At 37.5% G+C, this 15,480-nt stretch overlaps 1 protein-coding gene across 3 annotated transcripts in view; it reads left to right on the top strand.

Annotated features, from left to right (window-relative positions):
• HMGCLL1 (3-hydroxymethyl-3-methylglutaryl-CoA lyase like 1) overlaps nucleotides 1-15,480 on the top strand; it is an 84,303-nt gene that overhangs the window by 60,363 nt on the left and 8,460 nt on the right. The window lies entirely within an intron of this gene.

Genomic DNA, 15,480 nt, shown 5'->3' with positions numbered 1-15,480 from the left:
ATAAATTCTAAAGTGGTTTTAGCAATTTTCTATCTTAAATCCAAAGATAATTTCTGTACTAATAGCACTGAAGCTGTGGATTTATAGAAGGAATGTGTTTGGCCCAAATGCTTTATGCTCCTTCCTCTTTTTCTGTGCTGGCCTACTTATACTTTTTTTCTTGGAATGCTGTTTTATTGTAGCTTTCTTAATCACCTCCTGAATGCTTTCACTTCTGAGTTTCCCATGTTGTAAGTGATGTTCAATTGCACGTTTCATTCTTCAGTGTTGGTGGTATGTTCCAGTGTCAGCTTCGTTGGTAATTTTGTGTTTCATTAAATCTAGAACCATTAAGGCCATTCTGTAGGCACTCTAGTATTTGTTACATTACTGGGCATCTTTCTCCTGTTGTGAGTGCACTTCTATGCATATAAAAATAAACAGATTCAGATGATTTATTATAAATGATTCTTAGCCCTTCATTGGATGCTGTTCTGCATCATTCATTAGTTATCATATCTAGGACTATAGTTTGTAAAATGGAAAGAAATTAGAATTCATAGAATATGAGTAGAGAGTTCTGTCTTATTTCACCTTTTGCCAGTTGATTACAGGTTTGGAAAACTGTGATTGCAAACAAGGCTTATACAAGGTAGCACAGGATATAATTTAGATAATTAACCAGCATATTATAGGCTCATCTGAGGACAGTACTTTGGTCAGGCTGTTGTCTTCTCTCTCCTTTGTTCTCCTTTGTAATTCCTTTTTTTTTTTTTTTCTCCCATTCTTTGTCTCCCTCTGTGCCTAAGTGGAGTAAATATACTGCTGGCAGCTCACTGGCAAGAAAGGAGAATGATATGAACAGATACCATGTTCTTACATCACCTAATCATAATATTTTCCCTGGCACTTATGTTAATTTTCTCCTCTTTCACTATTTTCCTAGCCATTGTTTTTTAGCTGTAAGTCCACATAGCCAGAGCAATAGTCTTTTTACAGACCTCCTTCTATCATCCCAACTGTGTCTTGTTTAACTTGACTATTTAAATGACTAAGAGTCAGCATCATCCAGTTCTGAAGTGGACTGGGCAGTAATCCAGCTCTTTCTGTTAGAGACAGACATTCATTTTTTTGGAATAGAAACAAATTACTTCCAAATGCTGGAAATGTAAGAAGGCTTTTCAAAAAAGGTTTTCAGGTGTTTATAGAACAAATTAGTATAAAATAGTTTTCAAAATGCTAAGCCCAATTCAAAATAAATATTTAGTACTTTTAGGAGTTGTGAAAATATAGCACTAGAAAACTGAAATCACTGAGCTGTAGCATGCATAAAAATATAGTGAGGGCACACTGGTGTCAAATTCCCCATGCATTTTTCTGTTGTGCCTCAACTGGATTGCATGCATAAAAAGGTAGTACTTTTTTTTTTTTTTTTTCACATGAGACTACATGTAGGCTGTAGGTTTGACAAGATGACTGTCTGTAAATATTTGTTATTTTACAACAGTTTTTGATTCACTGTCTGAAAATCTAGATTATCAAGATGACTGGAAAACAAAGACTTTTCATTGGCTTGAAGGTTGTTTTTGTGCCTCATTCAGCATCACATAGGCACTCTGTAATCCAGTCCAGTTCTCCACAGCTATTACCTGTCCCCTTTGGTTTTATGATATCTTGCTTGCCTCTTACACACCTACAACAAATGAAGTGGTATTTCCACACACGAGTATCCTACACACTGGCTCATCCCAGATCTGCTTCATCCTAGCAAGCTAGTCCCATTCTCCCCTCTTAGCATCCTTCCCACATTCTTCACCAATTTCTGTCTCATCAGACTACGTGTCTGAATAGACTTAGAACTACCTCCTCATTCTCAAATATTCTCCAATTCTAGTTATATCTTTCCTTTATTTTTTTCCCCCACTGAATTTCATGATGTTTCCCAGGCTGTATTTATTTTTGTCATATCTCCATTTGAATCAGTCACCTTTCTTTCTGCGGCCTGGGTCCAGTGAAGTGTCAACTGGCTACATCTATGCATGTAAACTAAACGTGCCTGGGCTTCCCTGGCACTGAGGCCAACTGATATGAAAAAAGCTTGCATCCATAAAATCAAATTCTTACCCTACAAAACAAGGTAATAGAGGTCATTTTTACCCTACAAAACAAGGTCACTGCCATCTATGAATGATTTCTATGTGGTGCTAGTTCCCCAAATGTGCCAGAAATTGTTTGTTGGAACCCTACCTGTCCCAGGCCAAAGCTGTTCCAGAGACTGTGGCAAGAGTTACACACAGTGGACGATTGACTTCCAGTACCTGGGAGTCTTCCCCAACACAGTTTAGTCTACTGGTGATATACATAGCAACAAGAGAGCGCAAATTTCTTTATATTAACAGCACAGAAAAGAATTTTTGCTGTCATTCCTAGTGGCTTTTGGAGGCTGTCCCCATGGCTGAGGTTTCAGACGTTCTGGTCAGCCTGGGCTGTGTTCTGTGCTGCTGGAGTCCCTGAGGATTTTCACTGCCCTACTGATGCAGGTCTTCATGATGCAGCTGTACACTGTGTCTGTCTGTACGGCTGAGGTGGGACTCCCCAGATTACATGTCCTTGGTTCAAGACGTGGGGTCATGAGCACTTCAGGAGGCTATCATTAATTACCATGAGAAAAGGAGCGCATTTAAGTTGTTTTGAAAAGCTGAACTATTATGGCCAAATTTTTCCAAAGCAATCAGTTCAGGGCAGATATCTGTCCCACAGGATTTCAGCTTGATTAATGAAAAATTGGCAAAGCTATAACATACTGTACCATAGGATCTGAATATGGAAGATGCTGGCCAATCTTTGCAGCTGATATAGCTATCATGCCAATTTAAATTAAATTTCTAATTTAAATATGCCACAAAAGTAAAGTCTGTTTTTAAAAAATAGTAATCTAAAATATATTCTAGATTAATACTTAGTTCATGTTAATAGACTACCTATTTGTTCCTGTGATTAAGATGTCCTTATGATGGTAATTCTAGGATATCTATTTTTAGATCTTTGCTAATTTAGAATATCTGAGTATGCCAATAGTTGTGTACCTAGCTTTATGTTTTCAGCTAGTCTCCTTCTGGATTGACTGTGGTATAGCCTTATTCCTTTCACTTTCTATTCATTTTGAGCTTACATGCTGTACACTGAAAAGCTATGCGGTGCAGTGATAGTAGTGCCATATAGTACAACATAATTTTAAAACAATTCTAAAAAATTAAAAGTTTGGTGAGGATACAATTATATTAAGTATATGTAAGGACATATTTTCATGGCATTCTAAAAAGAAATTATTTCTATAAGAGTTGCTTTACTTGTTTTTAGAAATTCTCCCTAAAATCATATTGCACTTTAATCAGGCTATGACTCTGCATCCATCAGTTAGAAGAAGACAAATGGCTTTTAAGCATGTGTATTTTTCCACACTGTCAAAATGACTCTCTCTCCCTTTTCTCCCTAAAGTAATTATTTTTGAGTTTAACAGTAAGCGTAAAGTAAGGACAGAATTGCAACAGTGCTTCTCACTTGGGACTGATGTTTCTTTTCATGACCTTATGTTATTTGTGAGCATGGTTTTTCTAGTTTATGCCTGGAAAAAAGGTATTGCATGGAAGCTGACTTTTAGACCCAGGCGAGGGTCAGACTAGTTTGCCATGGCAGGAACAGTCCTGGGAAATAGCTGCAACTGGGTCCCAAATCCCAGTGTCTCCAGTAGGGAAGTGCAGTGTTTACAGGATGATGCTTACTTCCTTTTTGGGCAGCTCTACAGACAGCTGTGCTGAGGGGGTGGAACTAAACCTCTGGCCATTCTTGCATATTTATGGCTCCTCAGAACCAATTTTGTTACGATCCAGCAAACAATGAAGGAGGGAGATTTACTTCCTATTGTTGAGACATGTCAGGTGGCTTTAAACAAGCTGTCGGGATGTTTCCTAGGGTAAATTAAATTGCAGAAAGTGCAGAGGTACTACCATCAGACATAGTGAAGTTCCTGAGTTCACTCTAACAGAGTATGTTGGGTAGATCTTTGTAGTTGTATGAGAGCAAGTGAACATCTTACATAACTGGAATAAGTCGAAGATGACTCTTCAGTCAAGACAGAAACCAAAGCTGATGCAGTACTTAAAGTATGACAATCATCTTTTCTTTCTGTGCTGTCCAAAAGCAACATTGGACCATTCTTCTGAAGTAATTCATTTGTCATTTATCTATTTTTTTTTCTTTTGAAATATTACAGTACAAATCGAAACAGCTAGGGTTTCAAAAATAAAACCTTTTTGATCATTGTAGAGATAAATGAATGGTACACTCCTTAATTTTTGCCAGCTTGCATATTTTCCTGTTTATTTAATTTTTTTTCTCCTTTGTTGTGTAGTGCAAGTACTGTACAGTGACAGATTGTCAGAGGCAAATAATGTGATTTGCTTAATGTAAAGTCCTTTCAAATGCAGGAAGTAAGCAATTATAAAAAGATTTTTCTCTGATCTTTATTCCCTATAGTTAGATGTTACTCACAGTAAGAGTTGTACCAGCCTGTAACAGTATTTGATGTATATTTTCCTCTTAAGAATAAACTGTATGAACAGAGTAAAAGTAGACTTAGCAAGTAGCAAGGCAATATAATGTGCATTTACAGCAAAAGAGAAGGTGCTAAGTTGAATGTTTTTTAAAACAAAGGCAGTGATCTGGCTTTACTGTTAGAAGAAGTTTTAGATGAGCAATTTGCAACTGTCTTTTTTTATTTTTTGATATATAAAAAAGGAACTTTATGCAGCATAAGGGGAAAAAAATGTAAGATTATATTTTGTGACTGCCCACCTTGGAAGGCAAGATTCTTTCGGAGGTACTGTAATGTAATAAGGTATTGTAATGTAATGTAATGGACATTACCAAATTGATCCAGTTATAATGGAATAGTAGAAGCTGAGAAACTGTTACACTTTCTTTTAAAGTTTACTGCATTATGATGAAAATCATGGTGAAAACTTTATGTTAAATAAAGACTCACTCTGACACATGGTGTCCAAAAAGATGCCCTATTTGATTACATGCTCTTTGGTCACTACTTTACTGTAGTTATTAACTGTTTAATCCCTTCCTGGGTTTCTACTCAGGACATCATATTGTAGCAGAAAATGGAAAGTTCTACTTCCTTGAAATTACATAGATGAATGAATAAAACATATATTCCAGAGTTCTTAAAGGGAGATTGCTCCTTGGTTCTGAATCTTTGCAGTAGAAGCTATATTTTCCAACACGACCTTACTGGTCCCATTTGTTAAATACATTTGTCTGAATCTGGAATAAAATTAAGCAAGTGTATAGCTATTTGCAAATTCAGGGTTTATTTAGTGGGAACGAATTAAAAAAAACAAATGTACTGATGGAAATAACCTACTGTTTTTTGTTGCAAAAGATGTAGAAGGAAATAATAAAAATAAATTAACTAAAAAAAAAACACAAATATTTAATACTTTATTATACCATAACATGTACTGAAATTTTGCTATAACTTTTGCTTAACTAACTGTGAACCTGGTCTTCCTCTAGAGAATGAGGTGTGCAAAAATGAATACATTTGTTTTCGTTGTTGGGTTTTGCTTTATGTTTTTTTTTTTTTTTTTTTTTTTGGTGGTGGTGTATTTTTTTCCATGCAATGATTTTCAGAACCCTGATACCAATGAAGAAAAAAGCAGCAGTATAGCTTTGTAAATATTTTATAAAATGTCCATCTGAAGCCCCTCAACCTCTGCTAATTAGAGGCCATACTGTGGAGATTGACAGGGTAAATTACCAGTTAATGTTTACACAACAAAACATATGCCCAGTACAATATCCTACACTGATGTTACTGAAACCAGAGTCCGGAAATGTACAGTGGAAACAAGACGTGGTACTTTTCTTGTGCCAACACAAACAGCAATTATAGCACAGTGTGAGAGAAGTCATAAGGAATACTACTGCATATCAGTAGTTCAACAAAGTCAGCACTTTTGTGTAATTGCAGGGGAAAAGGGCTGAAAAACATTACAGATCTCAGCAAGAAATGGCCCTTTATACTTTTAAACTGATCCTTGATAAAACAATGCTGGGGTCATGAGAAGGCTACTCTGCCAATTTTGCTTCACTGTGGGATCCATTGACATCTGGCTGAGCTGCGGAAGCTGGAAAACTTCTTTAATATTCTCTTGACAGTAAAATGGACATGTGGAAAACATTCTAATCTGTTAATCTTTGGTGCTCCTGAAGAAAAAGGACATTTGGCTTTATACTTTGTGATGATAAATATTAAGTCTCCAGGTCTAGCTGTAAATAAGTTGAAAGCGTTCGAATGGAGAATGCAGTTCTTATTTTCCAAATATGGGAGAAGATGAATATGCACCTGTGTAATCCAGATGATGTAATAAATGCCAGGAACCTTTTTCTATGGGTAGTTTACCGTACATCTTGGCAATTTACTTTTCTTTATGGTGAATATATTTTGTCAATGAATATTAGGGAGCAGAATCTCCAAACTTCCTTATGTCCTACATACGAAATCAGAATAAAGCGTTGTTTCACTCAAGGGATTATGAAAATAGAAGTAAGAGAGATTCAAAATAGTAGTTATTCCTGAATAAAAAGTGCAGGCTTTTATTTAACAGCATTAACTGTACTAATCCTTTTTGACCTGAACTTTAAATCTAATATGGAATGATAGCGAATGATGGAGATACACATTTATTCAACTTGAGATAGAATGTACAATTCTTCATTTCTGCCATGAGATATATTACCAGAAATGAGAAGAAAGAAGAATTATCTAGCACATTAAAAAGTAGCTGCTGTGAGCATACACTATGCGTTGTAAATATGAAACATTTATTGTGTATATTAACACAATATGGGGATGATACCAGGGAAAACTAAATTAGAATTCAAAATTCTGAACATTCTTTTATTACATTTTGAATTAATCTGAACAAGTATAACAATGCATAAAATAATACATTTATACATTTGATGAAAGTTAAAGTGGTTTTCTTGATCAAAGTAGCAGACTACATCATTATAACACATGTGCCCTGTTAGAAATGTGTGACTTAGGTTAGGTATCTTCTTTTACAAAATAAGTAGCCTTAGGAATTAAGAGAACTATTGCTTCTTCTGAAAGCAGTGAAATGAATACAGTAACAGTTAAAAAGATGAAAACAGATTTTTGTTCTCTGATACAATGAGGTCCTTTTCTTTCTGCCTGCTTATTGGGGAATTATATTTCATTGATTGTCACTGGTATCTACAAGAGGCATCAAATCTGGGAATTCCAACTGCAGGTTAGAACTATTTTAGTGGTTTTAATAATAATGATACAGTCTTGAAGTTCATGCTTTTGCTCAAGCAAGCTCCCAGAGAATAATAATTTTAGTAAAGTAAGAATTAGTCCAATTTACCTCCGGAAGGCTGGGCAGTTTCAAGAGATCTAGGTCTGTATGAAATAGATTCTTGTAAGCAGTTAAGTGTTGCTGTTGCCTAAGGAAATTCAAAGTGCAATAAAATCTGGTTGAAAAGTGGAGGGGTAAAGATGAAATTGGAGAGGGTCTAGGCTTCTCAAGGAACGTGCACAGAACCCACCACCATCCTGGTGTTTCTGAAATAGCTAAAAACTTTAGCTTCAGCAGGGTCTTCTGTTTAGGTGTTGCCATGGGTTTATGAATTTTTGTCCATTGAGCTTCCCAAGCTTCTACTCCAGTGAGCCAGTGGTGGTTTCAGACTGTGAAGACCACACATGCTGTATAGGTGACCAGCGCTTAGACACAGAGCTGATACTTCTGTAGGACTCCACAGGACATCTGGAGATGAGCCCCAGGGATGTGGGAAGGTCCCTGTTTTTGCTGACAGGGTGGCAGGTGGGTGGGATTTCAGAGATAATGTGGGGAATGAAAGTCAAAACAAAGTGGGTTTTGTGGGTGGGTGATGTTCCTGGCTCTAGGGGAGTCAGGTGCTGCTGTGTGAGGGCTCTAGCTGAATGAAAGTCAGATGGGATTTTAAATGCTGTTACCATTTCACTCCTTAAGATACCCTGATGCTGACATGCCATAATACTGCCATGGAATGAAATAGTTCTGCTCTGCTTTTCCAGCTTTCTTATAAACACTATTATTGCTACAAATGTACTTTATTAAAAAATGTTTTTAGCCACCCACCTATTTTGCTTGCTTACATTGGTACAAGCTAGTGTCCTCTGCCATTTAGTGCATCATGCAAATTGAGGGAAATTGGACCTCCAGGAACATTTTTGGCCACCCAGTTTAAGCCACACAGTGAATCAACAGAAGCTGGTCTTCCAGTAACTAAAAGGGTTGGGAGCTGACAGGAGTTAATCAGGAGTTAACAAAAAGATTGAAAAAAATTGTAGTTTCTTTCTAAGGTATAGATACAAACAAAAGGTGCAGTTAAGATAGTTGAACTACATTATATGATGCCTGAATGTATGCAGAAAGTAGCCTTTTCAGATGATGTGATGTTCAGGTCAGATTCATCATTTTCATTGATGCATTCCTGTATTCCATATCCACTTCAAATATTGCCACATCCACTTCAAATATTAGAACAGTGCCTTTCTCTGATTCACCACAGCAGCGCTCTGTCCTTTTTCAGTATCGTAATGCACAGTGTGTTCCCTGCAATGTGTATTCATTTTCATCTGTGGTTCCAGCCTTCATTCAACTCATTCTCAGCTGATGCTCCATAATTTAGGCATTATGATAATTCAGCTGTCTTATTTTTGTGGGTACTTCTCTACTCAGTTTATCCTCTGTCAGACATCCCTGGCAAAGTGAGTGGATTTTGTTTCTTGATCAAAACTTCAGTGTCACCAGTTCCCAACAGTCCTTCTTTAGTCTCAGCAAAATTTTCCTCTCCCTGAACAATCCGTTACCACCACTTTAAGTAAACCTTTTGTCTTTCCTGTCCATTCAAAGCCCTCAGCATGTTTTCAGGTTTATTTTTGTTAATTTGCACTGTGATGTAGCATGTGAGAAGAACCTTGTGGCTGCATATAGGGCACAGACAATCTGTCATAAATGTTGTATCTGTGGACTAAACAGTTCTCCTCCTGCCCACTCCATTGCTGCCCATAGCTTTTCCTCTCTAGTTCCTCTTTCCTTCCTGATCCCCAAATTATCTTCTCTGTTATACATGTTTAACAGGTCTCCTGACTGTGTCCGAACTTGAATCTATAAACTGAATATCCCAAATTTTTAAATCAGATTAATTCATAGCATATAGCAGGCAGACAAACTGTGAAACCACCAGAGGTTTATCTGAGAGCAGAGACTTCTGCTGAAGAGCATCTGGGGCAATAACTACTTACTTCAAATCAGCAGCAGCTGGCTTGGAAAATCTGGCAACGCCCTGGGTTGCTTGGGGTGGCAGGGAGAATGGAAAGTCGGTCTGTGCTCTGATGGTCATCATATCTTCACGGGTCTCAAGATCTTAAAATGTGTCTCCTGCTCCCCCTGCAGGTTTTGTGATCCTTAGCAGGGGAGTAGCTCTAATACGGTACAGTCCTGAATTAGCAAACCATAGTTACTTGTAAGTAAAAAGGAGCACACATACTCAAAAAGAGAGCAAAATATGCCCGCAAAGGCAATGCTAATAGTGATTTCTGAACTCCTGCTTCTCAATCTTAATTTTATTACGGTGTAGGATTTTGATTAGGACTTTCTAAGCTTTTCAAAATCTCAAAAAAATCAACAGGAAAACAGTCTCTTGTACATTTAATGACATTTATTCCCCTAAAACATCCATGAAAATTCTCTGAAGATCTGGATCCACAACACAGATCTTGAGTGCTCCACCAGTAGGCGAGAGATTGCCCATGCAGGTGATGTACTGCAGGCCAGAGACAGATTTTCTTAGTTTCAGAGAGAAATTGCTCCATAGTTCTTTGCTGAGGTTGAGGGAAGGAGCATTGTCAACTGCTGCTGGCTTGACCCTTGGGCGTTTTAGTTATCAGACTGACCAGGTTCCTGACAGTGAGGTGGAACTTTCCTAACCCCAGGCTGTGTGAGCCGTTAAAATCAGTGCTACTCCTGTGCCAGATGTGAGAGTGTAAAGCTGTAAGAATGTCTCCAAGAAGCTCAAATTAGAATTATTGAATATTAGCATAACAAAGCGTTTTTCTTCTCCAAAACTTGTTCTTGGAAGTGGCCAACCCCATTTTTCACTAGAACTTTCCAAAGCAATCCAGCCTGAGGTGGAGACAAGGCATGGAAAATATAAAATCCAGCAGTTAAAGGCTGACAAAGTAATAAACAACTGAAAGTACGGTCTTATGATGGGAAGTGTTAGGGAACTTTAACTCTAGATGTCATTGCCAGCTTTACTTATAATAAATGTGTCAGTAGCAATATGAAAAGATGTGTGCAATAAGTTAAAGGAATGCTGTATTAACCTATTTTATGCAGCACGTCTGCCCACAAATTGCTTGCATCTCAATATGTTTCAGGAGGAAAGGATTTTTTTTTTTTTGGCTGAATGTACCAATTTTCTAAATAAATGAAATGGGAAATTATAGATTTTAATGTAACAGTGACACCCTGTGGTCAGTAGTGGCGGAGTTTCCTCTGAAAAGTATCGTTTTCTTTTGTGATATATTAATTTTTAGCAAGAGAGGAGAGAAGAAGCAGAAAAGAAATGAAGTTAGCTTTCAGGGTTTTCCACAAAGAGACGTGTCATTCTGTTTTATTGCTCTGTATGTAGAAATGCATGTTTCTAATTTTGTTTCAAATTTATTTGTTTCTAATTTATTTCTAATAAATAATATTTATTTACATGCATTTGTCTTATTGAAATAAAGGAGGTGGCAAACCTTGATTTTAGACAGTTTGAGAATATAACTCATAGAAGAGTCTCTGTGAGCACAGCCACCTTGCAAAGAGTTATTGGTGTAGTTACTTATATTTCTGTAGTTATCTAGATCTCTAGAGGAGGAGTTTCCCTGATGGCATACCAAGTAGTGATGGGTAACTGATGCCAGAGAGACACAGTAGTATGACAGTACCACACTTGTGCCAGCTACACACTGACAGGGCTGCAGTATTAAACAGAAGTATTAGGCTTGTGCTGCCTTCTCTGTGGACAATCTTTGACCCAACATGTATAAGTCCTCCTTTTACTTCTTCCTCCCTTCCTTCTTCCTTAAACAAATGCTTATATAATGTAGTGATGTTTTGTCTAAATGCACCTATCTTTAAGGCACTGTGGTACTGAACTTCACAGTGCTGTGGCCCGTAAACTTTCTGGGATAACAAATCTTTTGCAGTTTAATAGGGATACCTTTTTTATGCATACCTGGGATCCTGGTTCTTCCCTAGATCCCCTAGTTACTTGATAAATGCAACTGATAAAAAGTTATAAAAGCCAGAAAAATCCAACATATATTATGGTTTCTAAAAGTTACATTTTTAAAAAAAATTAAAATAATAATTTATGACAGACTTGGTTTATAGCTTCAGATTTATAGTTTATGCATCCCTGGAGTTACTGATGCTGGCCTTGCCATTTTTAAGAAAGGGACAAAGTTTATTTTACAGAAACATTTCTGTCAGATGAAGCCAGGTTTAAAGATCAGTAGTGAAGGTAAGTAAGAAGACTGACTGTCCCAACAGGAAGTTGTGGGGAGGCAGAAAAGCAAACCAAGAAACATGAAGCATTTATTATTCATCGGCAATAATGGTTTCCTGTTAAAACTGGCTATTTGACAAAGGTGATGAATTTAATTCCTTGCTCTATCTTTGGGGAATTTGGAAGTTAACATGGGACAGGAACAAAAAGTCTTCTGCCTTCTCTAGAGAGTAACTGAAGCTAGCCAAAACTAAAGTTTGGAAGGTCTACAGGAACCACTATCAGGAATTTAGTGACTGTAAAACCTCTGCAAGTGTTTAAAGATTGGAGCATTTAAGTGGTCCTGGAAGCCAGGCCATTGTTCACCCACACACATATCCATATGTAAACAGCTCAGTGAGTGCTCATCTTGGATGTATCCTATGAAATAGCTGCGGTGCAACATCTCATGAATCTCAGCACAATTTAGTGCCTGTCAGGAAGTGACAACGAGACTGTGGGCTTTGTAGAGATCTCATATTGACAGTGAATGTTTTGCAAGCTCAGCTTGCTGAAAGGCTTGAAACTCATTATCTCCTTTAAAAACCTGACAAATATTGTACATGTGATGAAGGATGAGGCCTTATTTTACACTTTATGTCAATTTTTAGCTTTTCTTTTAAAGTCCCTTATGCTTTCAAGTGCTGCAAGAGCAAAACATCTTCATAGCTGCTCAAACTCGCAGAGAAATTATTTATTAGGTGCTATATCAGACTCTGTGCTTGGACGGGCTGGGCTGTAATATTAACCTTCAAATTAGTTAGTAGTGCTGCTGAAGGATGTTTTCCAACATCTGTTTTTAGCACAGTTAGAATGGAGCTTGCAGTACTTATTATTTAAATACTTTTTGAATGGGGCCACACGGGCGATGAACTGCAGTGATTCTGCACATGAATCAGAAAGCACGTTATACTTGTCTGTCACTGAAGGAGGTAGCACATGCAAAAACAGATGGGTGCTGCTGAGCCTGCTGCTGAAATAGCAGTACAGTGCAGCAGACATCTTATCAGAAGGGTTGTAAAGAGAACTTTAAAGGAAGACACACTCTTTTAATGTTAGAAGTATATTGTTTCTTGTTTTTTTCTTGCAGTTGAAGCTCTGTGAAGCACTGGAGGAATACTGAGAGTAATATAGGTGATAACCCCCAGGAGTAGGTTCTCCTCAGCTTTTGACATACTTTTCCATCTGTTTTTGGATGCCACTTTGTCAACAAAATCAATTTAGTTGATATTTTTCCCATTTTTGCACAATGACAAGTGTTTCATGAGATAATTTGCTAGAGTTAGAAAGTGACTGTTTATGCTGAAGCTGTTCCTGAGTCTATTGATCTTCCTAGGAGTTTAACAACTGTGATGTATTTTAGCACATTATTTATCTAAAATTTTTATCCTCCCATAAAAGTTAGTGAAAATAAGTATGTCAAGAAGGATTCTCTAGAAGTTATGACATAACCTGACAGCTGGGGGGAAACGCCAAGAAGGGCATTTTTTTCTACCTTTTCATCTCTGAAACAGTCATTTCTGATGGAAGTCATTATTTCTGATGGAAATCTTAAAATCAGACTGAGACAGCAGGCATGGCAGTAGGATGCATGCTTGTATCAAACCAACACATCTACACGCTAGTCTCCCTTTTCTCTTCCCCAGACGTTCACCATGCCTTAGTTCTTTCCAGTAAGAGGCCTTTGGTGTCTTTCTGCAGGGACACTTGCAAGCCTGACAGCTGCCACTTCGGAGCTTGAAGCAATGATTTCTAGAGTAAATGTATGAATCTTAGCAGCTAATGCAAAAGAAACAGAATTTCCTGTTGAAAGCTATTTTAAACACATACCCTCTGTGTATTGGGCACAGATGTGTTGTATAACACATTTTCTGACCAGCGGGTTACACAAACAAAGTGTGTGACAAGTGACTGAAATGTGAAACATGTACTTTGGTGATTCACTCCATAATTCACAGATTAGTGTACTTTTAAATACAATATCCTTCTCAGAAGGTCTCATTGTGAGAGCAATATGAAACAGTAACGTCTTACCTGTCACAGTTATGTACCTTTTCTCCTCTGAGGTCCTTATTAAAGGCTTTGAGCAACTACCTAGCTCAAGATAATGTTCCCTGTCTTAGAATAGGACCTGGGACAACACTTCAGTGGATTACTCTTTAGTTTTACACTCTAGAACTGTTGGAACTTCAAAGAGCCAGTAAGGTCAATGATAGAACTGTTAATGCAACAAAACCCTAGGGAAGTTAATTTCAGAACCAAAATACCCACATATAAAGTGAGGCTGGTGAGTATATTGGGAAAGGGGATTTAGGAACTGCAACACAGTCTTTTGCCTGACTTACCAGGTAGTTGCATTTCTGTCTTTGAAGGAGAAACTCAGGTTCCTAGCCTATGGGGATGGTTAGATCCCTGTATGAATGAGAGCAAGAGAAACCAGCTTGCAGTGCAGTCAGACCTCTAAGCTGGTCTTACTGACTTGCAAATGTAAGCAACAGGAGTGGTTTAACCTCTGAATCTCTCAGAACCCCAAATCAGGGCTGGGGTGAAAACTTGTCTGTGCTTAAGAACTCCTGTCCTGAATTTGAGTTGTGAGTGAACCGTAATTCATTCTGTCTGGCTTCTAAACTTCTGGTAGTCATCTGCATAAATTTTAGGTGGTTAGCCGTAGGGGAAGGGGATACTCTAGTGTGAATAAGGTAGAGAGTTGCTGGTGTTTTTAAAGACCTGATGACCTCTCTGCTTAATACCATTACGTGACTCTCAATATCTGTAGAACTTGAATGCTTCCAAAGGCACCTAATCTTCAAGGGCAAGGCTGAAGAGCTTTCTCTGACAAGGGAGACTCAAGTGGCTGGGATCACATACCTAACATTGTAACAGAAAAAAAAATGCATCCCCCTTTCAGCTTTATCTTAAAAACCAATCACAGAAAGAAGAGAGTGCAAGAGCTCATTGAACAAAACAGTGGAAATCACAGGGTCAGTCCCTTTGCTTCCCTGACCAAACACACAGAGAAGTGTGTTCTTATGTTCTTATCCCATAAGAAATTTAATACTATCTGTTGGGCATAGTTGGTAATTTTTCTACAATTTTTTATCATGAATATGCTGAGAAGGGATCAGGAGAGAGAAAGAGATCAGATAAAGTAGGAAGAAAATAATATCAGAAAATTATCAATTAAGGGCAATTGGCTGTTTTCTCAATTCTTACTTTAAATGAGAAAGTTTAATACTGTATTTCAATCAGAACTTATACCTATGGAGACCTTCCGTGATACCCAAGCTATTCTGTTACTTGAAGCAGCTTAACAACTTGGCTTTTGAAAGCTGCTCCAAGACTGTGCTAGGGTGTGAAATTTGCTGTTTCGGGAACTGTTTTTTCTTCTAGACTTGTGACTACTGTAAACAAAGGGTCAGACTCACCAGGATACAGTTGTTTAATCTTTTTATTTCCAGTTGTTTTGAACTCAAACTCTTTAACAGATGTGTCAAAATGTAATTCTTCCTTACATTCCAGTGTTCAACTTGGGTGAAAATACCTTGTAGTCTTCCTCTAAAACAAGAACAAGAAAAATGTCCACAGAATTATTAACATGGTGGTTTCATTGTCCCTAGTAAAGACGAAAGAAAATAAAACCAGAGGAAAGAAAATGCTACTACTGGCATTCTTTGTGGAAGCATAGCCATTAATATAAAACACATTTTAGAGTATATATGTCGCAAAATCTTTTGGTTAACACATAATTCAGATGCTAATATTAAGAATTCCAACTTGAAAAGCCTTATACATGTGTTAAAATTACTCATTTGAATAAAT

This window comes from Cygnus olor, chromosome 3 (assembly GCF_009769625.2).
Source record: "Cygnus olor isolate bCygOlo1 chromosome 3, bCygOlo1.pri.v2, whole genome shotgun sequence".
In the NCBI taxonomy this organism is placed as follows: domain Eukaryota; kingdom Metazoa; phylum Chordata; class Aves; order Anseriformes; family Anatidae; genus Cygnus; species Cygnus olor.
This window is presented reverse-complemented; position numbering and strand designations above follow the sequence as displayed.